Raw genomic sequence first — 23,276 nt, 5'->3', positions numbered from 1 at the left:
AGAAACTCAGGGACCCATCGTAGAGAATAATTTCTGAGAAGTGAAGCTGAACAAAAATTCCTGAGATTGCACAGAGCTTAAAGACATCAGAGATCTGACCAGCAGAACAGAGAGGTTTTCTGGTACAGCAGAGTGAGCATTCAGTTGAGACCTCAGAGTCTCGGGAGCAGGGGGGCTATCCTAGCCCTAGAAGAAGAGCACTGAGCTGATGGGAAATTAATCACCTAACAGAAGAAAAGTCAACACTCTTTAATGGAAGATAAATAAATCCAGTCTCACATAACAAATTCCACAATGTCCAATATAAAAATTTTAGAAATTATAGGTTCCCAGAGAGATAATACAATGAGCAGAGCACTTGCCTTGTACACAGCAGGACTGGATTCCATCCCCAAAACCCCAGACAGTCCCCTGAGCCCTGCCAGGGGTGAGCCCAGACAACTGCCAGGGCCAATACATATATAGGAGCAATAGCACAGTGGTAGGGCATTTGCCTTGCACGCAGCCGACCCGGGTTCGATTCCTTGGCCCCTCTCAGAGAGCCCGGCAAGCTACTGAGAGTATCTCACCCTCACGGCAGAGCCTGACAAGCTACCCGTGGCGTATTCAATATGCCAAGAGCAGTAACAACAAGTCTCACAATGGAGACATTACTAGTACTCGCTCGAGCAAATCGATGAGCAATGGGATGACAGTGTTACAGTGATACAGTGATGTAAAATAAAAGTATGATTATATACAAGGGTCAAAAACAGTCCAAAGAAACATGCCCAGAGATAAAACAGATCCTGGAATTAGCAAATGACTTTTTTTTTTTCTTTTTGAGTCACACCCAGCGACACTCAGGGATTACTCCTGGCTCTTCACTCAGGAATTACTCCTGGCAGTGCTTGGGGGACTGGGGTTGACTTGGGATGCTGGGCTGAACTCAGGATTAGCCATGTGCAAGGCAAATGCCCTACCTGCTGTACTATCACTCCGGCCTGTAAATGACTTTTTAAAACATACCAAGAACTTAGAGTGAAAATTAGACACATATGGTGATCAGATGAGAACTCTCCGTACAGAAAAAGACCAAATGAGAATTCTAAAATTAAAGATCGGCTCTTTAAAACACCTTTTTAATTACTGATTGAGCTTAAAGCAGATAGGACATCACAGAAGAAAAGATCAAAGAAGTTGAAACACAATGTTAAAAAAAAAAAAACACGAACAAAATAAGGTCCAGAGACAAGAGAAATCTGTTCTAAAGATAGGTATACATGGAGTACTAGAAATAGGGGAGCAATAGGATAGCGTGTAGGGTGCTTGTCTTGCACATAGGCAATCCAGGTTAGATCTCCAGCACCCCATAAGGTCCCTTGATATTGCCAGGAGTGATCTCTGAGCACAGAGCCAAGAGTAAGTCCTTAGCACCAGCAGGTAGGACCAAAAAAAAAAAAAAGCAACAACAAAAAAGAATTTGAAGATTCAATGAGTAACTTTCTCCCGTGTTTTATGAGAAATCACTATCACTGTTATCTTATTGTTCACTGATTTGCTTGAGCCGGCACCAGTAATGTCTCCATTGTGAGACTTGTTGTTACTGTTTTTGGCATATTGGATATGCCATGGGTAGCTTGTCAGGCTTGCCAAGAGAGGGGCGGAGGAATCGAGCCTGGGTCGGCCACATGCAAGGCAAACACCTTACCCGCTGTGCTATCACTCCAGCCCTTTATGAGAAATATCAACCCACAAATCCCAGAAGCAAAATCACAAGCAAACAAAGCCTAGATACAAGACAGTGACATTATGAGTCACAATAAACAGAAAACTACTGACTGCCACATACAAGGTTGGAGACAGAGTACAGTGGGCGAGGCACTTGCCTTGCACATGGTCACCCATGTTCAATCTCCAGTACCCCACATAAGTCCTCGGAGCACCTCCAGGACTGACCCCCGAGTACAAAGCCAAGACTAAGCCCTGAGCACAACGACGTGTGTCCCCCAGAGAAAAGTAAACACCCCCCAAAGTTAAAATAAAATAACACACACATACAGAAAAACAAAAACTTAGAGTCTCTGTCTTTTGGCGGGGGGAGTGTCATACCCCACGGTGCTGGGGCTCAGTATTTGGGGGCTGCTCTGAGCAGTGGCCAAAGGGCCACATGGATGGAGGATTGAGTCTGGGGCTCCTGCATCCCAAAACCAAGTACGTGCCCCAGTCCATTGAGCTTCTCAACGTTGGTTCCAATTTTAGACCAATTCTCTTCAGACACAATGAAAGCTGTGGCACAACTGAATAACATGAAAGTGTTTAAAGGGAAAAGTTGCCAATTGAGAACTCTCTGCATCTGGTGAAAATCTTTTTGTTTTTCAGAGATGCGTGTATGCAGAGACCAGTTTGATCCCTCGCACTGTATATGATCCCCAAACTCTGCCAGGGGTTACCCCTGAGCAATGAGCCAAGAGTAGCCCATGAGCACTGTCAAGTGAGCTCCCCCCAAACAAACAAGAAAAAAAACCCAAAAGTAATTCTGTAAAAGGGTGGTTTCTAATATATGCAGAAGTAAATATATATAGTATAAAATCATATTTCATACAATGAGAAATAGGCTCATATTAGTTAAAGAAAACCATGATAATTTTAGAATTCAAGTAATAATTCCATCAGGAAAAAAAGGACATCGAAGGTGTAGAATTGAAAAGCTAATAGAGAGGCACCAGAGTGATAGTACAGTGGATCTGGTACTTACACCTTGCATGCGGCAGACCCAGGTTCTATCCCAGAGACCCCATAGGTCACTTAAGCCCTGCCAGAAGAGATCCCTGAGTGCAGAGCCGGAATAAACCCTGAGCACAATTAGGTGTGACCTCCAAACAAATTAAAAGAACCAACAACAAACTAATTAACAAACTAATTAACCCTCACTTTCAATGGCTGATCCAGTTGGCTGAGAGTCTCTGTAAAGGGTCCTGTGCCCCTTGAGCAGCCTTGAGAAGCGTCCTCCACTCCGCAAAGCAAATAGAGGAGACAGAATAATGCTAAATAGAGGCTAGAGATATACTCAGAAGGTAGTCTTTCTATGTTTATTTTGGGGGCTAGACCCAGCAATGCTCAGGGGTAACTCCTGACTCAGGAATCACTCCTGGCAGCACACAGGGACAATATGGGATACCACGGATAGAACCTGGGTTGGCTATCTTTAACCACTGTACTATCTTTCAGGCCCCGATACTCAAAGAGTTGGAGCACATGCTTTGAACTCTGGACGCACAGGTTTGATTCCCCAGCACCACATGCCCCCTCCAGAAGCAATGATGAGCATCAAGTTAAAGACAATTAGACAAATTAAGTAACAAGATGGTTATACCTAAATCCAACTGTAATAACAATTATGCTAGATGTGAATTAAACCTTCCAATTAAAAGATAGCTATAATCAGACAAGAGGAGAGGAAGACCTGGGGCCCAGTGAGATGGCTGAATGGCAGACAGTCTGCCTTGCAGGTATGAGGTTACGAGTCTGATCCCTGGTACCACCCCACAGGCTCAATCCCAGACAACTTTGGTCTTCACAATTTTCTTCTTTTAATTTTTCATTAGTGAATCACCGTGAAGTACAGTTACAACATCCCATATGGCCCCCCCAGGCACCACCAGGAGTAATTCCTGAGTGCAAAGCCAGGAGTAACCCCTGTGCATCGCTGGGTGTGTCCCAAAAAGAAAAAAAAAACATTAGAATGCCACTGATCCTGGTTCAATCCCTGGTACCACCTTTGAACCTTTATTCACTGCCAGGAGTGAGCCCTTAGCAAAGTCAGGAGTATCTCCTGAGTAGCAGTAGGTGTGGCCTCAAAACAAAAGCAAGAAAGGGAGAGATAGAAGGTAGGAAAAGATATAATGCATCGATACCATCATTTAACAACAATAGCAATGGAGAAGCTGCAGAGATCGTGTAGGGGCTAAGGTGCTTTCATTGCTCATGGCTACTCTGGTTTGATTCCTGGCACTACACACGGCTTCCAAGCAAGGTGGGAAGTGACTCCTGAGCACAGAGCCAGGACTAAGCTCTGAGCACTGTTGGCTACGTCCCCTAAACCCCAAACTCTGGAGTATGACCTCAGTACAAGATGGCATTAAATTAGACTACATTAACCACAACAACAAAAGAGTATTTCGTAATGAGCCACTTCACATTCAAAAAGAATGATCCTGAAAGAACGAGTACCTGATATGAAAACTTCCAAACATGCAATGAAAACCAAGCAGAACTAAAGGCAGAAAGAGACACAGCCACAATTATTGTCGGATGTTAACGCCCCATCCCAGTAATTGACAGAAGAGATAAAAAAAAAATTAGTGCAAGTATAATCTTTGAACAATACCAAGAACTCACTCGATTTAATTAATATGTATTGAACACTATCTCCAACGACGGCAGAGTAACATTACTCCACAAGGTACAGGGAATGCTTGCTAAGATAGAACACATATATGAAAACATAAAACAAATTTCAATGACTTTCAAATTATTAAAATCATATATGATAGGTTATCTGGGCACCAAAGAATTCAATTATATTTCATCCACAAAAACAAGATCGAGACTATCCTCAAATTGAATTTGCGATGAACAATAATTTTGAAAATCACATATGAAAAGCTGTGGGATGCAGTGCTGAGGGGGAAATTTTAGAGTTTTATGTTCTTATGCTGGAAAAGAACAAAAAAATTTTAAATTTAAAACAGTGTAAAGAGATAGAATGAAAAGAGGAAATTTGAGCAAAAGTATTTCAGACTAAAACAACAGAAACAAAGATCAGAAAGTATTGAAGCATCAGTCTTAATGGGCATGAGGCCCCGAGCTTCATCCTTGGCACATCCCATGTGCCAAGTGCAATCCTGGTGGTACAACAAACTGAACCATCTACAGTTCACGGCAACCAAGTGTGTGAGTCATGGCAAGCACTGCGGTAGTGTGTCACCCCTGATCACTGCAACAACAACAAAGGGAAAGGCACAGGATGAAATAAAACTAAAGGTTCTAATGTCAAAGGACAGAAAGGGCTAGTGCAAAAGCAGGGTGGGTAAGGCGCCTGCCTTGCATGCAACTGACCCAGGTTCGATCCCCGACACCCCATGTGCCCACATGGAATGATTTCACCCCTGAGCCCACATGGAATGATTTCTGAGATCAGAACCAGGAGTAACCCCTGAGTACAACTCGGTATGGGGGAAAAGAAAAAGAAAGAAAAGAAAAGAAAAAAGAAGAAGAGGAATAAATAGAAGGCCTTAAATCTAAAAGTCAAATATTGGTTCTTAGAGAAAGATCAGTAAAAATCAGCAAATTCATATGTAGACTGATAAAGGGAAGAGGAAAAAACAAATTAATGTGAAGAATCAAAGTGAGGGCATCACCAGCGGTCTTTTAAACATTAAAAGACCAATAAGAGATTAGTAGGAACACTTTATGCCAATTAAAGAGAGAGAATTGGGTTGCAATAGAATTTGTGTCCTATACATTCATAGAGAAGAAATAGAAAATCCAAAGATCTTTTTCTTATTGGAGGGAAAGAATCAGAAACATTCTCCAGAGACAACTCCAGCCTGAGGGCATTACTGAGAATTCTACCCAACACGATCTTTTAAATTATTTATTTATTTATGTTCACTTTGCTTTGGGGACCACACCCAGTGATGCTCAGAAGGTACTCCTGGATCTGCACTGAGGAATTACTCCCGGCTGCCCTCCAGGGACCATATGGGATATCAGGGATCCACCTTAGTCGGCCATATGCAAGGCAAGCGCCTACCTGTTGGACTATCCCTCCAGGCCTTCGACCCAACATTTAAAATATTAATTATACCAATCATTTACAAATTCCTTCAGGAAACAGGAAGAGAAAATATTTTCCTGTTTATTTTATGAGGCCAGCATAACCTTGAAAACAGCCAAGAACATTATAAAGAAAACCATAACTAATTAACAGACAAACATGATATTTAACAAGATAATAGCAAATCATATTCAAATAGTAAATCCAAATCCATTATATATGTATATATATATAAGCATATAAAGCTCCCCATGGCATATTTGATATGCCAAATACAGTAACAGTAACAGTCTCATTTCTCTGACCCTGAAAGAGCCTCCAATCATTGGGAAAGATGAGTAAGGAGAGGCACTAAAATCTCAGGGCTGGTAAAAGGAGAGAGAACAAAAGGGAATGCCCTGCAGCAGAGGCAAGGTGGGGTGCTGGGGGATGGGGTGGGGGTGGTGAGGGGATACTGGGATCATTGGTGGAGGAGAATGGGCACTGGTGGAGGGATGGGTAAACGATCACTGTATGAGTGAAATGCAAACACAAAAGTTCATCAGTTTGTAACAGTATGTCACAGTGATTCTCTAATAAAAAATTTAAAAAGTAAAAAGTAAAAATATAATAAAATCTCAAGGCTGGGATGAATGGAAAGGTTACTGGCACCCACTCGAGTACATTGATAAACAACGGGATGACAGTGATACAGTGACATAATATATATCAGTTTTCCAATATTCAGCCAACATCACATCCCAAATAGGTCACATGATCACAGGAACTTATTTGGGGAGGGTGACATTGGCTGAATATTGGAAAACTGATATAATTTGCCACATTAACAAAATAAAGATAGATCATTACTATCATCCATTAAAAAAAAAAGGTTTTAATAGAATTCAGTGATCACTTGTGACTGAAAGCAAATCAATTTTAGCAAACTGGTAACAAAGAGAAGAATCCCCTTCTTCCGATGATAGGCATTAATGAATAACCTAGATCTGATCAGCAACCCCGAGGCCCCTCAGTTCAGGAATGCCTGCACTCATTGTTCCTCAGTGTTGTGATAATAAACGTCCTTGTCAGGGCAATCAAAAAAAAAAAAAAAGAAAAGAAAGAAAGAGAAAGGAAACAGAAGACTTGCCTTCAAGCGTTGGCTAAAGGGGGAGGAAGAAGGAAGGAGAGAAGAGGAAGCAGAACTGTTTTTATTCATGAATGACACTAGCACCAGAGCCAATATTACTGACCAAGCCACACACATGCCCAACCAGGACTACTCAGGGAAACACCCTGGGACTCTGGGCCTGACTTTTCAGAATTGAGGCCAAAGCCAGGGTGAAGTTCAGAGCAGGAGGACGTGGTTCCTGGAATGAAAAAAAAAAAAATCTGGGCTGGACAAGCCAATAAGAAACTTTGACTTTGGGGGCCTGGAGCAATAGTACAGTTGGGTAGAGTGCTTGCTTCCATGTGGCCAAGCTTGATTTGATTCCTGGCACCATATAGGGTCCCCATCCAGCACCACCAGGAGTAATTCCAAAGTGCAGAGCCAGCAGGAAACCCTGAGCATCACCAGGTATGGCCCCCAAACCGAAAAAGAATAAATAAATATGATGAAAAACTGGACTGGAGCGATAGCACAGCAGATAGGACATTTGCCCTACACGCGGCGGACCCAGGTTCGATTCCTCTGCCCCTCTCTGAGAGCCTGGCAAGCTACCCGTGGTGTATTCAATATGCCAAAAACAGTAACAACAAGTCTCACAATGGAGACATTACTGGTGCCCGCTCGAGCAAATCGATGAGCAACGGGATGACAGTGATTCAGTGATACAGTGATGAAAAAATAAAAAATCAACTGTTACTTGGATCCCGGCCCCTCCTCTTCACCTCTCTCCCTTCATGTCTAAAATGGGAATTCTACTCTATTCATGGATCTACATGTCAACAGCTATGTGATTTTGTGTTAGTTATTTTTTGGACTCCATTTAATCAAACTAACATTGAGTTTATCATAATCACTCTTCACTACCTAAATCATAGGAACATAAAAACCACAAGACCATACAAAAATGTCTTTTCTTTCAAAAATATGTCAACAAAAAAACCCAGCATTTTGTAGAAATCATTCATTCATTCATTCATTCATTCATCTATCTGGGGAATACTTGTGATTTTCCAATCATAATTAGGTTCTCTGCCAAGTACTGGAACTTTCACAGTAAACTAAGCAGACAGAATTATAACCTTTCCAGAGTTTAAAAAAAAGTGAGTTAAGTAATTATTCAAATAAACATATTTAATATTGTGCTGCTTGTTATAAGAAACTAAAAGCAATTTGGAAAAAAAATAAAAATAAAATGGGAATTCTTTGCCACCCTTGGAGTCCAATTTTGGTCCTGACTTGCCAGTAATTGTTCATTAAACCCCTACCTCTACCCTGTTCCGGTCACAGGGACAGTGCTCCATCAACCCCAGGCTTCGGAAACGCCAGCAGCTCTAGCTCAGCCATCTCCCAGAGACATTCACGCCACATCATCCCGCTGTCATCTCTCACCTGCAAAAGCTTTCCATTGATCTCCCTGTTGACGTGTTTGACTTTTATCTTTTGATCCTCCTTCAGCAAAGAGATATTTTAACACATTGACGCCAGTGCTGTGATTTCAGTTCATTAAACCACATTTAAGTGTGAGCCACCAGTGGGATACTCTGACTTTTAAAAAGTCAGAGCTGGTCATTCACTCACTCATTCATTCATTCACTCACTCATCTGTGTTCCACATTCTGTTGGCTTTCTCTTTGATCTTGAAATGAAACCCCAGATCTGGAAGAGGGCCAAGAAGACTCAATAATGTGATGGCACCTCACTACCTTTCTTTACCTCTTCTTTCGGTCTGCGTTCATGATAAGGCAGCTCCACTAACCCTTCCTCCCCCTCAGGATGCCAGTCCCCTTTCTGCTGATGTTTATGGAGAGACTCTTCTCCTGATCCCATATCGCTGTCTCTGTCTCTTTCTCCAGGTCTCAAAGCAAATGCCACTCAACAGAGAAGTTCCTCTTCACCCTCCCTCATGCAGTTACATCTTCTGCCCTACTTTGGAACTCTCTGCCACTGTTTTCCTTTTTCTTCAGTCCCGTCATTGCAATAGGTACTTTTCCTCCTTGCACTGACCTGGATTAGAGACATACTGCACCACAAAATGAGTGAGTTCTACCCAGTCAGACGCTAGGTACATGTTTTGCTTGAGTAGCCACGGAGCCCAGCGTGCCTCTAGGGAGGCCAGACCAAATGCCGACTTGTCCCCACAGTCCAGCCTCCCTCTTGAAGCAAGTAAATGCAATTTTATAATGAACCGTGTATTCATGAGGCATGTGTAGGTGTCAATATGTACTTTGCTCATGCAAAAGTATATAAGAAAATATTCCTACCCAGCAGGGCTTAGAATGATAAAGAGAGCCAATAACAAATATTACATAATGACAACTGGTATAGTATTCAAAAGTTATGAGAATAATAGTGATTCAAATCATTTTAATACTTGAGATTTTGTGAACATGACCTACCTTTCAAAGTATGCTTCGCTCTATGAATGCTATCATTTGATACCCAAAGTGGTGAGTTTTCATTGGCATTTTAGAGAAGAGCCAGCCACAAGGGAAACAAGAAGAGCATACTGACATGGTCGATGGGAGACTGCGAGGTTCGGAATTCCCTTCAAGAGCTCATTATTTTCAACTACAACAATAAAGACAATGAGAACAATCAGTACTTACGGTATTACTCCCGAGGTCTAACCTTTTGTTCTACAGTTAACTCAGGGTCATTAAATAATACATGGTCTGGAGAAACTAGCTAAGACTCTTTCCTGCACTTATCATCTATTGTGTTGATTGTCCTTAATGTATTTTGTTTTTTGGGGGGTTTCAAGGATGGAACTCAGAGCCCTAAACATGCAAGGCCTGTGTATATGTGTGTGTGTGTGTGTGTGTGTGTGTGTGTACATATACCATATATACTGTGGAGCTATATCCAAACCAGCCCAACTGGACTCTTGAGGTTCCCGTTTATCCTTCCTAACATGGTGAAAATGGGCATGTTTGATACTAGTTGTCAGAATTTGTCTTACTATTCGACGGGTGGCTGGTATATAAAAGGAACTAACAACATGGACCACTGTTTCGATACCCCAAGTCCAGTACTTCTTTTTTTTTTTTTTTTTTGCAGGAGACAGCCACACCCGATGATGTTCAGGACTTACACTGACTATATTAAACACACATTGTACATGGCATGCTCTTAAGTGTATTTCTTTATTTTCCTAGTCCACAAATCAACGCCACTGAAAAGCCACAAAATGAACCATAAGCCAGAATCCACTGACCAATCTGGGCCTGGGAAAAGCGGGGGCTGCCTAAGAAGAACTCACTTGAGGGCTGGAGAGATAGTGCAAGGGTCAGACACTTGTCTTGCATATGGCCAAGCCAGGTTCAATTCTAATATGGTCCCTGAGCCCCACCAGGAGTGATCCCTGAGCACAGAGCCAGGAGTAAGCACTGAAAACCACTGTGTGTGGCCCCAAAACCAGACAAATGAAAGAGAAAGAAAAAAAAAAAGAGGTCATTTGAGCTGGACCTGGAGCCAGTGGATAACATTTGCCTATGAGGTCATGGGATAATCCCGAGGGGATGAGTCATTCAAAAGCACGGGATAACACAAACATTGGGATCCCGTCTCCATATTTTTCAAGGTAGCTTTCTCTTTCTGGCACTGCTTTCTTCATTATCATTCTTCCTTTTCTAGCAGTATAAAAAGACCCATGTTTCTGTGCATGTACATGAAAGAGATTTAAAACATTTTTGTTTGTTTTGAGTTGTTTCTTGTTTTTTGGTGTTTTTTGGATGTCAGGATGAGGAGTCAGGCTCCAACATGCTAGAGACCAAATAGACAGTCAGCAGGTAGAAAATAGGGAATCAAATATATTGGCTTCAGGAAGAGCGAGATTTCAAACTCTTGAAATATTGGACTACTCTAATCAATTTCCAAGAAAATGTGCTCACTGTCCACCAAGTGGCAATCTGTAAGGTGCTAAAAGTGTGCCCGCAAGAGGAGAAGCACCACGTTTCCCTGGAAGACATGACATCTTCCCCACGTACTGTTTATTGATGAAAGATCAAGAGAGGGGGATCGAGTTGGCACACCCTCACAGGCTCACCCACGCATTCCACAATGGAAAAAGCACTGGCGACAAAGCACCACTTTTTTTTTGTGTCACTGATTTAAAGATGCACAAGAACTAAATTTCCCTAATGTCTATCCCGCTGCTCAGGGCCATCTAAAAGGCTCTCGAAGCATCTTTTCTGGAGAAGAATCTTTTTGTAATGAGCCTCTCCTATGGAAAGAGCACCATCAATAACCAAGATTCTTTTTTTTTTTTTGCTTTTTTGGGTCACACCCATCGATGCTCAGGGGTTACTCCTGATTCTGCACTCAGGAATTACTCCAGGTGGAGCTTGGGATGCCGGGGATTAGAACTCAGGTTGGTCACATACAAGGCAAACACCCTACCTGCTGTACTATCACTCCGGGCCATAACCAGGATTTTTAATTGTTTGACACAAGAGGAAACTGAGTTCCAGACACCCCAGGATGTGTCTCCCTGGCAGGCATGTGGCCTAGAGTGTCACACCCAGCACGACCTCACATACTGTGTGTCATTCCACTGACACCACTTTTTGGGATCCCCAGAACCAGCAAAATCGCAGAATGGGTGATCTCCAAAGTGTGTGTGTGTGTGTGTGTGTGTGTGTGTGTGTGTGTGTGTGTGTAAGCATACCAACCAAGAGGATGATCCCTAGTTATTGTAGCAACAACAGTAGCAACAAAGTGAAGGGAGGGGGGAAAACAAGCACCTCCAAGCCCCTGAGTCCAGGTCAATTAGTTGGAGTCTAAACTAGCCTTTCAGCCACATTTCCTAGCTCCTTCTGTCCTCCTGGACCCGAGTGATAGCACAGCAGGTAGGGCGTTTGTCTTGCATGCGGCCAACCCGAGCTCGATTCCTCCATACTTCTCGGAGAGCCCAGCAAGCTACCAAGAGTATCCTTCCCGCATGGTAGAGCCTGGCAAGCTACCCGTGGCATATTCGATATGCCAAAAACAGTAACAACAAGTCTCACAATGGAGACGTTACTGGTGCCTGCTCGAGCAAATCGATGAACAACAGGACGACAGTGATACAGTGATACACTGCCAATCCTCCTAAGCACCTCGTTCCTCCACTGTTCTTCCCAAGACTCCTAACTGAACAATAGTCTGAAGCCAAGAATGAGTTAGAACTGACCAATGGAACAGAGTTGAATATCCTGTCACAGACCGCCAAGTATATGGCCAGTCAATCTTTGACAAAGGAGCAAGAAATGTGAAGTGGAACAAGGAAAGCCTCTTCAACAAGTGGTACTGGGAAAACTGGATAGCTACCTGCTAAAAAATGAACTCTGACCTCTGTCTAATGTCAGCACAAAAGTCAGATCAAAGTGGATTAAAGACCTCAATATCAGACATGAATCTATAAGGTACATAGAGGAAAATGTAGGCAGAACTCTCCATGACATTGAAGCTAAGAGCATCTTTAAGGACGAAACAGCACTGACCATGCAAGGGGAAGCAAACATAAACAAATGGGACTACATCAAACGAAGAAGTTTCTGTACTTCAAAAGAAACAGTCACCAAAATACATAAAGAACCCACAGAATGGGAAAGAATATTTTCCCAATACCCATCTGATAAGGGATTAATATCCAGGATATACAAGACACTTGTAGAATTGTATAAGAAAAAAACCTCCAACCCTATCAAAAAACGAGGAGAAGAAATGAACAGAAGTTTCCTCAAAAAAAGAAGTACAAACAGCCAAAAGGCACATGAAAAATGCTCCACATCACTAGTCATCAGGGAGATGCAAATCAAAACAACAATGTGATATAATCTCACACCACAAAGACTGGCACACATTCAAAAGAACAAAAGCAACCAGTGCATCCACAACAGTGGATGTGGGGAGAAAGGGACACTCTTTCATTGTTGGTGGGAATGCTGACTGGTCCAGCCTTTCTGGAAAACAATATGGACAATCCTTCAAAAACTAGAAATTGAGTTTCCATATGACCCCACAATACCACTTCTGGGAATATATCCTGAGAATGCAAAAGAGCACAGTAGAAATGACATCTGTACCTATATTTTCATTGCAACACTGTTCACAATAGCCAAAATCTAGAAACAACCCAAATGCCCTAGAACAGATGACTGGTTAAAGAAACTTTGGTACATCTACACAATGGAATACTATGCAGCTGTTAGGAGAGATGAAGTTATGAAATTTTCTCATAAATAGATAGACATGGAGAGTATCATGAGTTAGAAAGAAAGGGACAGACATAGAAGGACTGCACTCATTTGTAGAGTATAGAATAACATCACATGAGGCTGACATCCAAGGACACTAGATACAAGGGCCAGGAGGATTGCCCCATAGCTGGAAGCCTGCTTCATGAGTGGAGGGGCGAAGGTAGATGGAATGGAGAAGGGATCACTAAGAAAATGATGGCTGGAGGAACCAGTTGGGATGGGAGATGCATGCCAAAAGTAGATAATGGAGCAAATATGTTGACCTCTCAGTGTCTGTGTTGCAAGCCATAATGCCCAAAAGTAGAGAGAGAGAGTATGGGGAATATTGTCTGCCATGGAGGCAGGGAGAGGGTGGGAAAGGGGAGGTATACCCGGGATATTGGTGGTGGGGAATGTGCACTGATAGAGGGATGGGTGTTTGATTCATGTGTGATTGTAACCCAAACATGAAAGCTTGTAACTATCTCACAGTGATTCAATAAAATTAAAAAAAAATTTTTTTTAAAAAAAGGATGAGTTAGAATCACACACCTTATACTCTGTTCTACCACTGTTTTTGTTTTGTTGTTTTTTTTGTGTGGCGGGGGGAGAGGGGGTAGGTGGGGAGCCACACTCAGTAGTTCTCGGGAAGCCAAGCAGTGGTGGGGATCAAACTCAGGGCTCCCACATTCCAGGAATAAGTTCCAACTTTTTAGCCACCATTCTAATTCCCCTAGACTCTGTCTGGAGTCTGCCTTCATCAACAATCATTAAGCATCTACTATGTGCCAAATATAAGGCAAGATTTGAGGGTGTGGAGATGAATAATATCTCCCTGGTTTCAAAGGTTAAATATGATGCAGAAAGGAAATCAGCGGTATGCTGAGTTTCCATGATACCAAAACATTTTTTTGATACCAAAACATTTGAAGTGATCTTTTATATCTGAAATAACTGAGTCCAAAATAATGGAACTGGGACCAGAGCTATAGTACAGTGGGTCAGGCATCTGCCTTGCACACAGCCAACCCAGCTTCAATCCCCAGCATCCCATATGATCCCCTGAGCCCCACTCGGGGTAATTCCTGAGCACGGAACCAGAAATAAGCCCTGAGCACTGCCAAAACAATAAATAAATAATGGAACAACTCGAATTTGTATCTGAATCACCCCCGCTATCATGGAACAATCCGAGTTTATATATGAATCAACCCAGCCCAACAATAATGGAACAAGCCAAGCGGTTAAAACAAAAATAAATTGAAGAAGGGGCCGGAGCAATAATAGGGCATTTGTCTTGCACGCAGCCAACCCAGGTTCAATCCCCAGCATCCCACATGGTCCCCCAAGCACCACCAGGAGTAATTCCTGAATGCAAAGCCAGGAGTAACCCCTGAGCATCGCTGGGTGTGACCCCCCAAAAAAAATTGAAGAAAAGGAATCCTTTTAAGACAAGAGGCAGAAAAAACATCCCTCCCATTTTTTTCTTCTAGTAACAATCCGGAAACAAAAAGAATTCTCATGTTATCCCTTGCTACCAGGCTTGTTGAAAAGGCAGATGGAAACAGAAATGAAGAAAACTTAGGTAATGGGTTTAAACCTTTTTAGATTTTGCTTCCTTCATGGGACTAATACATGTTGCTCTGGAGCAATAACGAAGTTGTTAATATGGATCATATTAAAATCTTGATGATGCATGGAAGGGTGGGAGAGATAGCAGGTCAGGCACTTGTCTTGCATGTAACCAACCTGGGTTTGATCCCTGGGCACTCCATATGGTCCCCATGTCCTGCTAGGAGTGATTCCTGAGCACAGAGCCAGGAGTAAGCCCTGAGTACCACCAAGTGTGTCCCTCAAATAAAAATAATAAAAATAAAATCTTTGACAATAGGCCGGGCTGGAGCGATAGCACAGTGGGTAGGGCGTTTGCGTTGCGCGCGGCTGACCCGGGTTCGATTCCTCCGCCCCTCTCGGAGAGCCCAGCAAGCTACCAAGACTATCTCACCCGCACGGCAGAGCCTGGCAAGCTACCCATGGTGTATTTGATATGCCAAAAACAGTAACAACAAGTCTCACAATAGAGACATTACTGGTGCCTGCTCGAGCAAATGGATGAGCTCGAGTGGTGATAGTTGACAGTGACAGTGATTGCAATAGGCCAAAGAAATTGCTCAATGGGCTGAGTGCATACTTTGTACGTGGGAGTCCAGGTGGCATCCCCGGAACCACATGGTTTCTTGAACACCACAAAGAGCAACAAAACCACACGCGGCTCTCAAGGCCACCAAGTTTGGTTCCAAAACTTATTTAATAAACCAAAAGAATAAAATCTTGAAGGTGGCTCAGGTGGTAAGAGTGGTTTGATCCCCAGGACTGTGGAGTGTGGCACCCACCATCACCACACTAACAATAACAATAATGACGACGATGATGATCAAATAAAATCTTGACCACGAGGGACTGGAGCCATAGCATAGTGGGTAGGGTGTTTGCCTTGCACGTGGCTGACCTGGGTTCAATTCCCAGCATCCCATATGGTCCCCCCAGCACCACCAGGAGTAATTCCTGAGTGCATGAGCCAAGAATGACCCCTGTGCATCACTGGGTGTGACCCAAAAAGCAAAAAAAAAAAAAATCTTGACCATGAAAAGCATGCAGTTCAAATCCCTCAGTTCCCAGGTGCGGAAATAGTTCCAGAGAAAGGGCATGATTTGTGTGGACTATTAAAGCTATTGGTAGGAGAGGTGAGGCTGGAAGCCAGGCTGGCACCCAGGGTTTGGGTCTTTGTCCCCCACCAACGGTGCAGGATCTTCTGGAGAGCGAACCTCTACTGAACCACATTCATTCCAGCTCACACGTACAACACGGCTCACTCTTCTAAAAAAAATAATAAAAAAGGAATCCGTACATCCTTCTCTCTCTTCTTGCGATTCCTGCAGAGGGCCCCCGAGGAGGCAGGGCAGAGAGACACGATTGTTCCTTTTTCCTGGTGAGGGAAGAGACACTCAGAGGAGTCCTGAGATTTGCTCAGCATCACGTAGAAGCAGACTGTCAACCCACCCATTGAAACTCCTCTCCACCGCTCTCCTAACGCCTACGCACTGAGTTCGGGGCTGGCAGAGAAAGGGGAGCCAACCATGTCAGCCTGCTCCTTCGGGGAGCAGCGCCTCACCCGGCTGGCACTTGTTCACAGGGGAGGGGCAGTGCATAGGGGACCCTGAGGTGCTGATGATCCAACCCAGACTGACACCTGCAAGGTGAGTCTTAGCCCCTGTGCTCCCTCTCTCGGGCCCCTGCCTTGCATTTCAACCAGTTGGAAGGAAGGAAAAGCCTCAGGATGGAGACTCACTGGACACGAAATCCCACAGGATTGAATAACCAGAAAGGATGCACATGACTGGGTCACACATTCTTTATTGCTGCATTAATTACAAAAGTTAAAAAGAAAGCTTTTTTTTTTTCAAATTGAAAAACTTCCAATAATCAGGAATTGGTGAAACATTATCAGGAGACGAGCACGTGTGGGAGTTTCACATAGATTACACAGCCACTTTAAAGTCTGTGGCAATGGGGGCTGGAGCAATAGCACAGTGGGTAGGGCGTTTGCCTTGCACGAGGCCGACCTGGGTTCGAATCCCAGCATCCCATATGGTCCCCTGAGCACAGCCAGGAGTAATTCCTGAGTGCATGAGCCAGGAGTAACCTCTGTGCATCACCGGGTGTGACCCAAAACAAAAAAACAAAACAAAATAAAGTATGTGGCAATGAATTCTACGTGAAAAACAGTTTTCACCAGGCTTGTTATTCATAGAACCTGTGAGTTATATCTTCTAAGAAAGGCAAAACAATTAAATTCAATTAAAAAACAGTTTTTTTACTATGTTCAGAGAAAAATACATATTTGAGTGATCTTTGTGAAGCAAACCAATAAAATTAGACATAGGCACTGGAACTCGGTGTTCCGGTAATTAGATGTACTGTGGTGGTCTTTGCAGTGTACACAAATATGGAGTCATTATTCTGTGCACCTGAAACTATTATAGAGTTATTTGTTAATCATATCTTAATAAAACACAAAGCTATACACAGATGCACCCATTAAGAGGCTGTCACTTGGTGGTAGAATTATGAGGTTTTTTTTATTATTATTTACTTTCTGATGAAATAAGCTTGTAAATTTCTCTCCAAAGAAACACTTTGCTCTTTAAGAAAAATTTTGATTTGGGGCTAGAGAGAGAAAGATAGAGCTCAGGGCTTAAGACACTTGCCTTGCATCTCACCAACCCTGGTTTGAATTTCAGTAACACCCATAATCATTAATCAGGCTGACTCCTAATCAGAGAGCCTGGGATAGTCTTGAACACTGTAGGATGTCGTCCCCCACCCCCACCCAAAAACAAACAAACAAACAAAAATGCACATTCCTTGGAGCCAGGGGTAAGGCTTGTGCCTTGCAAGGTTAGCCCGAGTTAAATCCCCATCCCTAAGCTCTTCCAGGTGTGATCCCTAAGCCCAGAGCCAGGAGTAAACCCTGAGCATCACCAGGTGTGGTCCCTCCAAAAGTGAAATAAGAATAAAAATGCACATCCCTCTCATTTTCAGCAGAACATTATTTCCGTTTGCTCATGGCCCACTTGACAGCATGAACCCATTATGACTCAGACACGGGGCTCTCTGGATGCTGAAATGTGAGGGGCTGGTTCCCCCTACGTGAGAGTGGCGGGCCAGAGTGCTCTTTGCCTTCTCACAGTGGCACTTTCTAGTCTTCCTATCAAATTTCTCCGAATTAGCTCTCCCATCTGTCACCATCAATGTCCCTGCCCCCACCCCAGCTTCTAGCCCACATCCTCTCATCTGAAGTGGGCTGGGATATTAGCTCATCAAAATTTAGAATACTTTATTTCACAAATGAAGGGAAAAAGTCACTGAGAAAGTGGGTAGGACCGTAAGAACATATATATATATATATATATATATATATATATATATATATATATATATATACTCAAATTGTTATCATCTTTATTGTGTTTTTGTTTGTTTGGCTTGGGTTTGGGGCCACACCCGGTGATTATCAGGAGTTATTACTCCTGGCTCTGCACTCAGGAATCACTCCTGGCAGGGCTTGGGGAACCAGATGGGAAGCCAGAGATCGAACCCAGGTGGGCTGTGTGTAAGGCAAACGCCCTTCCCACTGTACTATCTCTCTGACCCTTTTTTTTTTTTTTAATTTTTTATTGAGTCACCATGTGGAAAGTTACAAAGTTTTCAGGTTTAAATCTCAGCTATACAATGCTCGAATACCCATCCCTTCACCAGTGCTCATATTCCACCACCAAGAATCCCAGTATAGCTCCACCCCACCCCCTCACACCCCTAAACCCCCCACGCCCCTAGCCCCCCCCACCCTAAGCCCCCCCCCCCCGCCTGTGTAACTAATAAATCTCTGATTTCCAGCAATCCTCTTCTCTCTGTCTCTGTCTCTCTCTCTCTTTGCCTTTTGGGTCACACCCAGCGATGCACAGAGGTTACTCCTGGCTCTGCACTCAGGAATCACTCCTGGTGGAGCTCGGGGGACCATATGGGATGCCGGGGATCAAACCTGGGTTGGCAGCGTGCAAGGCAAACGCCCTCCCCGCTGTGCTATTGCTCCGGGCCCCCTCATCCTCTCTTCTTTTGCATCCAAGTCATGCAGTGATCTTTGCACACTTGCTTCTCTGTTCCCTTATCTGTGAAGTGAGTCAGTTACTGTCCCCACCTTCCATGGTTGTGGTAGCCCTCAAGTGCCCAAGGTCTGGCATAGAGCAGAACAATGAGTAGGTGCTCATGAAAGCAAAGCTGCATTGTGTCAAATAAAAAACAGAGCATAAAGGACTATGACAGACATGAAGGGCTGCACAGACCTTGCATGTGTGAGACCCTGGGTTTGCTCTCTAGGACCACATGAAAAAAAAAAAAAAAAGGAAAGACATGCTCTCCTGATAATCCTGCCTCTACTATCTGGGGAATCTGAGTCCCACCACAGCTGGAACCACGTACTTAGTCTGATCCCACCAGGATGCAGCTTAATTGTCCCAGTTTGCAGGAATGGGCTTGAGCTGTGGCAATAGCGGATACTGTCAGACATCGGGAAGAATGTCACTAAATGAATTAACCACAGAGGGACTCCAGAAGACTGGGAGATATCGCAGTGGTTAGGATACCTGCTGAACATTTGAACCCCGGTTTGATTCCCTGAACCACATGGTCCCCTGAGCATCCCTGGGGGCAGACCTGGAGGCCACTCAGCTCTACAGGGTGTGGCCCGAGAGGTGCCCAGCACCATCCAGTGGACCAAGTATCCCCAGCACCACAGGGTCCAAGCAGCGTCAATTTCTCGGGTCCTTATATCGACCCACTGGCCTAGTTGGCAGAGTCCCCACGAGTGGGGATCTTGGACCTCCTGAGCACTGCAGTGGTGTCAGGGGCTACTGCTGGCTCTGCGCTCAGGAGACCATAAGATGTCCCGGAGTTGGTCCCATGCAAGGCAAATGCCTTAAGCCTTGGACTAGCTCTCCAAATGCCACCTTGGTTGGCTTTTAAAATTAGAAAAGGTCCTTCTGCCTTGAATACTTGAGACCTCACCCAATAGGAAGTCTCCCCGTGTCCTTCCTGTTCTGCGCTGCCACAGAGTTCCAGCATTCGAGTGGACTAGCTGGGCATCGCTGGCCCCCATCACTGAGATGCACAGCACCCCTGTCCATCAGACCAGATGGATGTTCACAAGACCAAAGACAACTCACTAAAATGTCCTCAAACGCGTTTTCAGGAACACACCGTTTCCAAAGAGCACAGGTCCCCTGTTCTCTATCTCTCAATGTGAGGGGCTTGGGCACACTTATCTCCAGAAAAAGTCTGCGGATGACAATATGTAGGTTTTCTTTGTAGAGTGCCCGTATCCCTCAAGGATACGCCAGGTGATTCGATTTCAGAGCTACCGCTGTACCCCTCTGATACTACTCACAGGTGATTCATATGATCATATTTGATGAGACAAAATAGAGACCAAGAGTTTAAGCAAAGTGAGCTGACTCCTGGATCCATAGAACTTCACTCAGCTACTCTCAATTTATGGACCACCCACCCAAGAGAAACGGGATGAGAAGGGGCGAGAAGTTCCAGGCCACTGCTCAGGGCCCTTTGTCCTTCTAGTCCCCTAGAGAGGTAGCTCTGGCTTGGCTAGACCTGCTTTCCTGTAGCAAGAGCTCCTGCCCATTCTGACCACAGAAAACATGGCCAGGTCTCATTCTTTGGTTTTCCAGAAAAATATCCCATACACAGCAGCTCTCAACAGCCAACTCTGGACTCTGTGTAAACAGCTCACCCCTAGACCAAGGACCTAGTTTAAGGAAGCCTGAGTTTCCATCCAATCTCTCTTTTTTAAAAAAATAATTTACTTTTTGAGTTTTTTGGGGGGAGGGCATCATACATGGTTCCCTGAGCACTGCCAGGAGAAATCCCTGAGCACTGTTGTGCCCAAACCCTCCCCCCCCCCATACACACACACATCAAAACAGAAGAGACAATGACAAGAATCCTGTATTTGGTATGAGTAATGACTGGTAACAGAAACCTTAGCTTTAATTATTGTTCTCATTTTGTGTTTCACTTTTTGACAACATCATTTAATTAACAATAGTAGCTGCCTTCAAGTTACTTCTGTGGCCCTTGAAAACTGAAAGCACATTTAAAAGCAACAAGAAAACACAAGCTAAAGTGCACAGTTTCAAGTAGGTCTTCATGGACAAAACAACAAAATTTCAACAATTGTCACTAAATCAAATGGGGCTTTACACAGATGCTGTGTTCACATCGTTCTCTCTTTACAGAATAAATAATACTTTAATTAAGAATTCTTTAGCCCAGAAAATTTTGATCATCACAAAATCAATCCATCTAGGACAAAAGAAATATCTATAGGTAATACATTCTCAATAATTTGAAAGACAAGAAATAAATTATCCAATAACAAGAACTATGGGTTTGTTTTAAATAATATACACTCATTATTATGTACAGTCATATAATAAGGTAAGACATATCTGGGGATTAATAAAAAGAATGAAACATGTAGTTATTACAATTCAAAATGAGACTGTTACATAATAATGAGTTTTAAATACAACAGCTCCATGTAATTTCATTTATTTCAAATATTTCTCAAACAGAATCACAACTCTTAAATGTTAGCCACAAAAATTATTGGTCAGCTTATCTATTATATATTGTTTTGTCTTAACAGATTAAATCTATATTTTAAGAGGCAAATTTGGTCTGATTTATTTTTATTTTATCATGTTGCTAAAAAAATTAATATAGCAAAATAGTTCTTTGAAGATTTTTTATTAGAAAAACATTAAAATAAATTTGAATGTAAATTTAACATAACATAACTGTTGTAGAGATTTTATGATCTGAAAATCAAAAAATCACCCAGACTGAAAATAAAAAAGTAAAGCAAATCCAAAGCAAACTTTTTTTAAGACTAAACTAGACCACCTCAAATATAAAAACAAAGATTACAAATTTATTTTTATGAACCACCGCTTCCAATAAGTTGACAATCAATGCATACTTTAGAAATCCTAGTAAATATATTTTTCTTGCATCAGTCTTTCTACTGGAATCTAACTATTTTCTCAGAACAGCATAATTTTTTTAGAGAAATAAATGCACATAACTCTATGAGGCTGAGTCTTGAAAACCAATATACACAAATAAAATTACAACTTAAAGTTATTCTTCATAGTAAGACTAATTTTCTAAAAAATGCATTTTATTGCGTTTTTCATTCAAAAATATTTCTAACTAAGATTTGCTTCATGCATGAATGTGACTGTGTTCATTTCTACAGAAGAAATAAGGAATTGGGGTCAGAGCATTAGGACCATGGGTCAGGCACTTGCCTTGCACATAGCCCACCCAGGTTCCATCTGCTGCATCCCACAGGGCCCCCCCAAGTCTACCAAGAGTAATTCCTGAGGGCAGGGCAAGGAGCAAGCCTTAAGCATTGCTGGGTGTGCCCCCTACCCCACCAAAATAAATAATCAAACAAAAATATATAAATATTTTATTTTTTTAAAAAAGAAAAAATCTGATTAACAACAGAAGAATATTGAGGCAGTACTAGCTTGCATTTGGTCAATGTTTAAGAACGCTACATGAAGTCAAGCACAACTCCTTACATTGACCCAATTAGACTTTACCAATCTTGTACTTCTCTGCGTCCTTGAGGCACGGGTGGGCACACAGCCAGCTAGTCTCATACCAGCCTCTCTGTGGTATGAAAATTTTGTCTTTGAAATCAAGCAACTTATCTTAGAGTTGCACCTCTAAAGCATAACCCAGGCCAAGAGCCCTGAGACCTACCCCTGGAGACCAGAGAGCAAGTAATCCCATTGCTTGGAGGGGAAATGCAAAGTCAGACTCAAATCTCTTCCTAAATCCAGTGTTTTGGGCTTCTTCCCACCCACCTCTTGGTGTCCACACCCAACGTACCTACCAGCTACTACAATTTGGGGTGGGGGGGGGCAACATTTATTAACTCATACAGCTGAAAACGATTCAAATGCTCCAACGCCCACCTATTGCCCTCAAATGGTATGAAGGAAGTATATGCATGCTCTCCCAAAATTCTCATGTTGAATCACACCTAATGGGGTGGAGCGGAAGAGGTGGGGCATGGAGGAGGGGATTAGGCTTAGGGGAGGTAATGGGCCAGAGAGGAGTTTGCGTTTGTGTATGTGTGTGTGCAGGCATGTGTCTGTATGTGTCTATACGTGCATGCACATGCTCTGGGGGGAGGTCAAGCTCCTGCTCTCTTGAAACTTTTTGTTTTCTCAGGCCATGCTATGGAGCGTCTCACTGAGTTTATGAACATTTCATCAAATCTCATAAAAGGATCATATTTCAGTTGCACACTCAGCCCAGTGGATTCACTCTCTACCCTTTGTTTGTTTGTCTGTTTGTTTTTTGGTAAAAGGCAAAAGATTTATACAATCTGAAGAGAAACCAGAGTTTGTTTGTTTGTTTGTTTGTTTCTTGGGCC

General features: G+C 43.0%; 1 long non-coding RNA gene across 2 annotated transcripts in view; it reads right to left on the bottom strand.

The window, feature by feature from the left end:
* Positions 1 to 23,276, bottom strand: part of LOC129405556 (uncharacterized) — a 126,494-nt gene that overhangs the window by 69,229 nt on the left and 33,989 nt on the right. For both annotated transcript variants that reach the window (XR_008630651.1, XR_008630650.1), the window contains exon 3: positions 9,368 to 9,539. This is a non-coding gene — a long non-coding RNA (uncharacterized LOC129405556). The remainder of the gene's footprint in view (positions 1 to 9,367; positions 9,540 to 23,276) is intronic.

The sequence above is a fragment of the Sorex araneus genome, chromosome 6 (assembly GCF_027595985.1).
Source record: "Sorex araneus isolate mSorAra2 chromosome 6, mSorAra2.pri, whole genome shotgun sequence".
NCBI lineage: Eukaryota > Metazoa > Chordata > Mammalia > Eulipotyphla > Soricidae > Sorex > Sorex araneus.
Note: the sequence above shows the minus strand (reverse complement) of the source record. Positions and strands in the feature narration are given on the sequence as shown.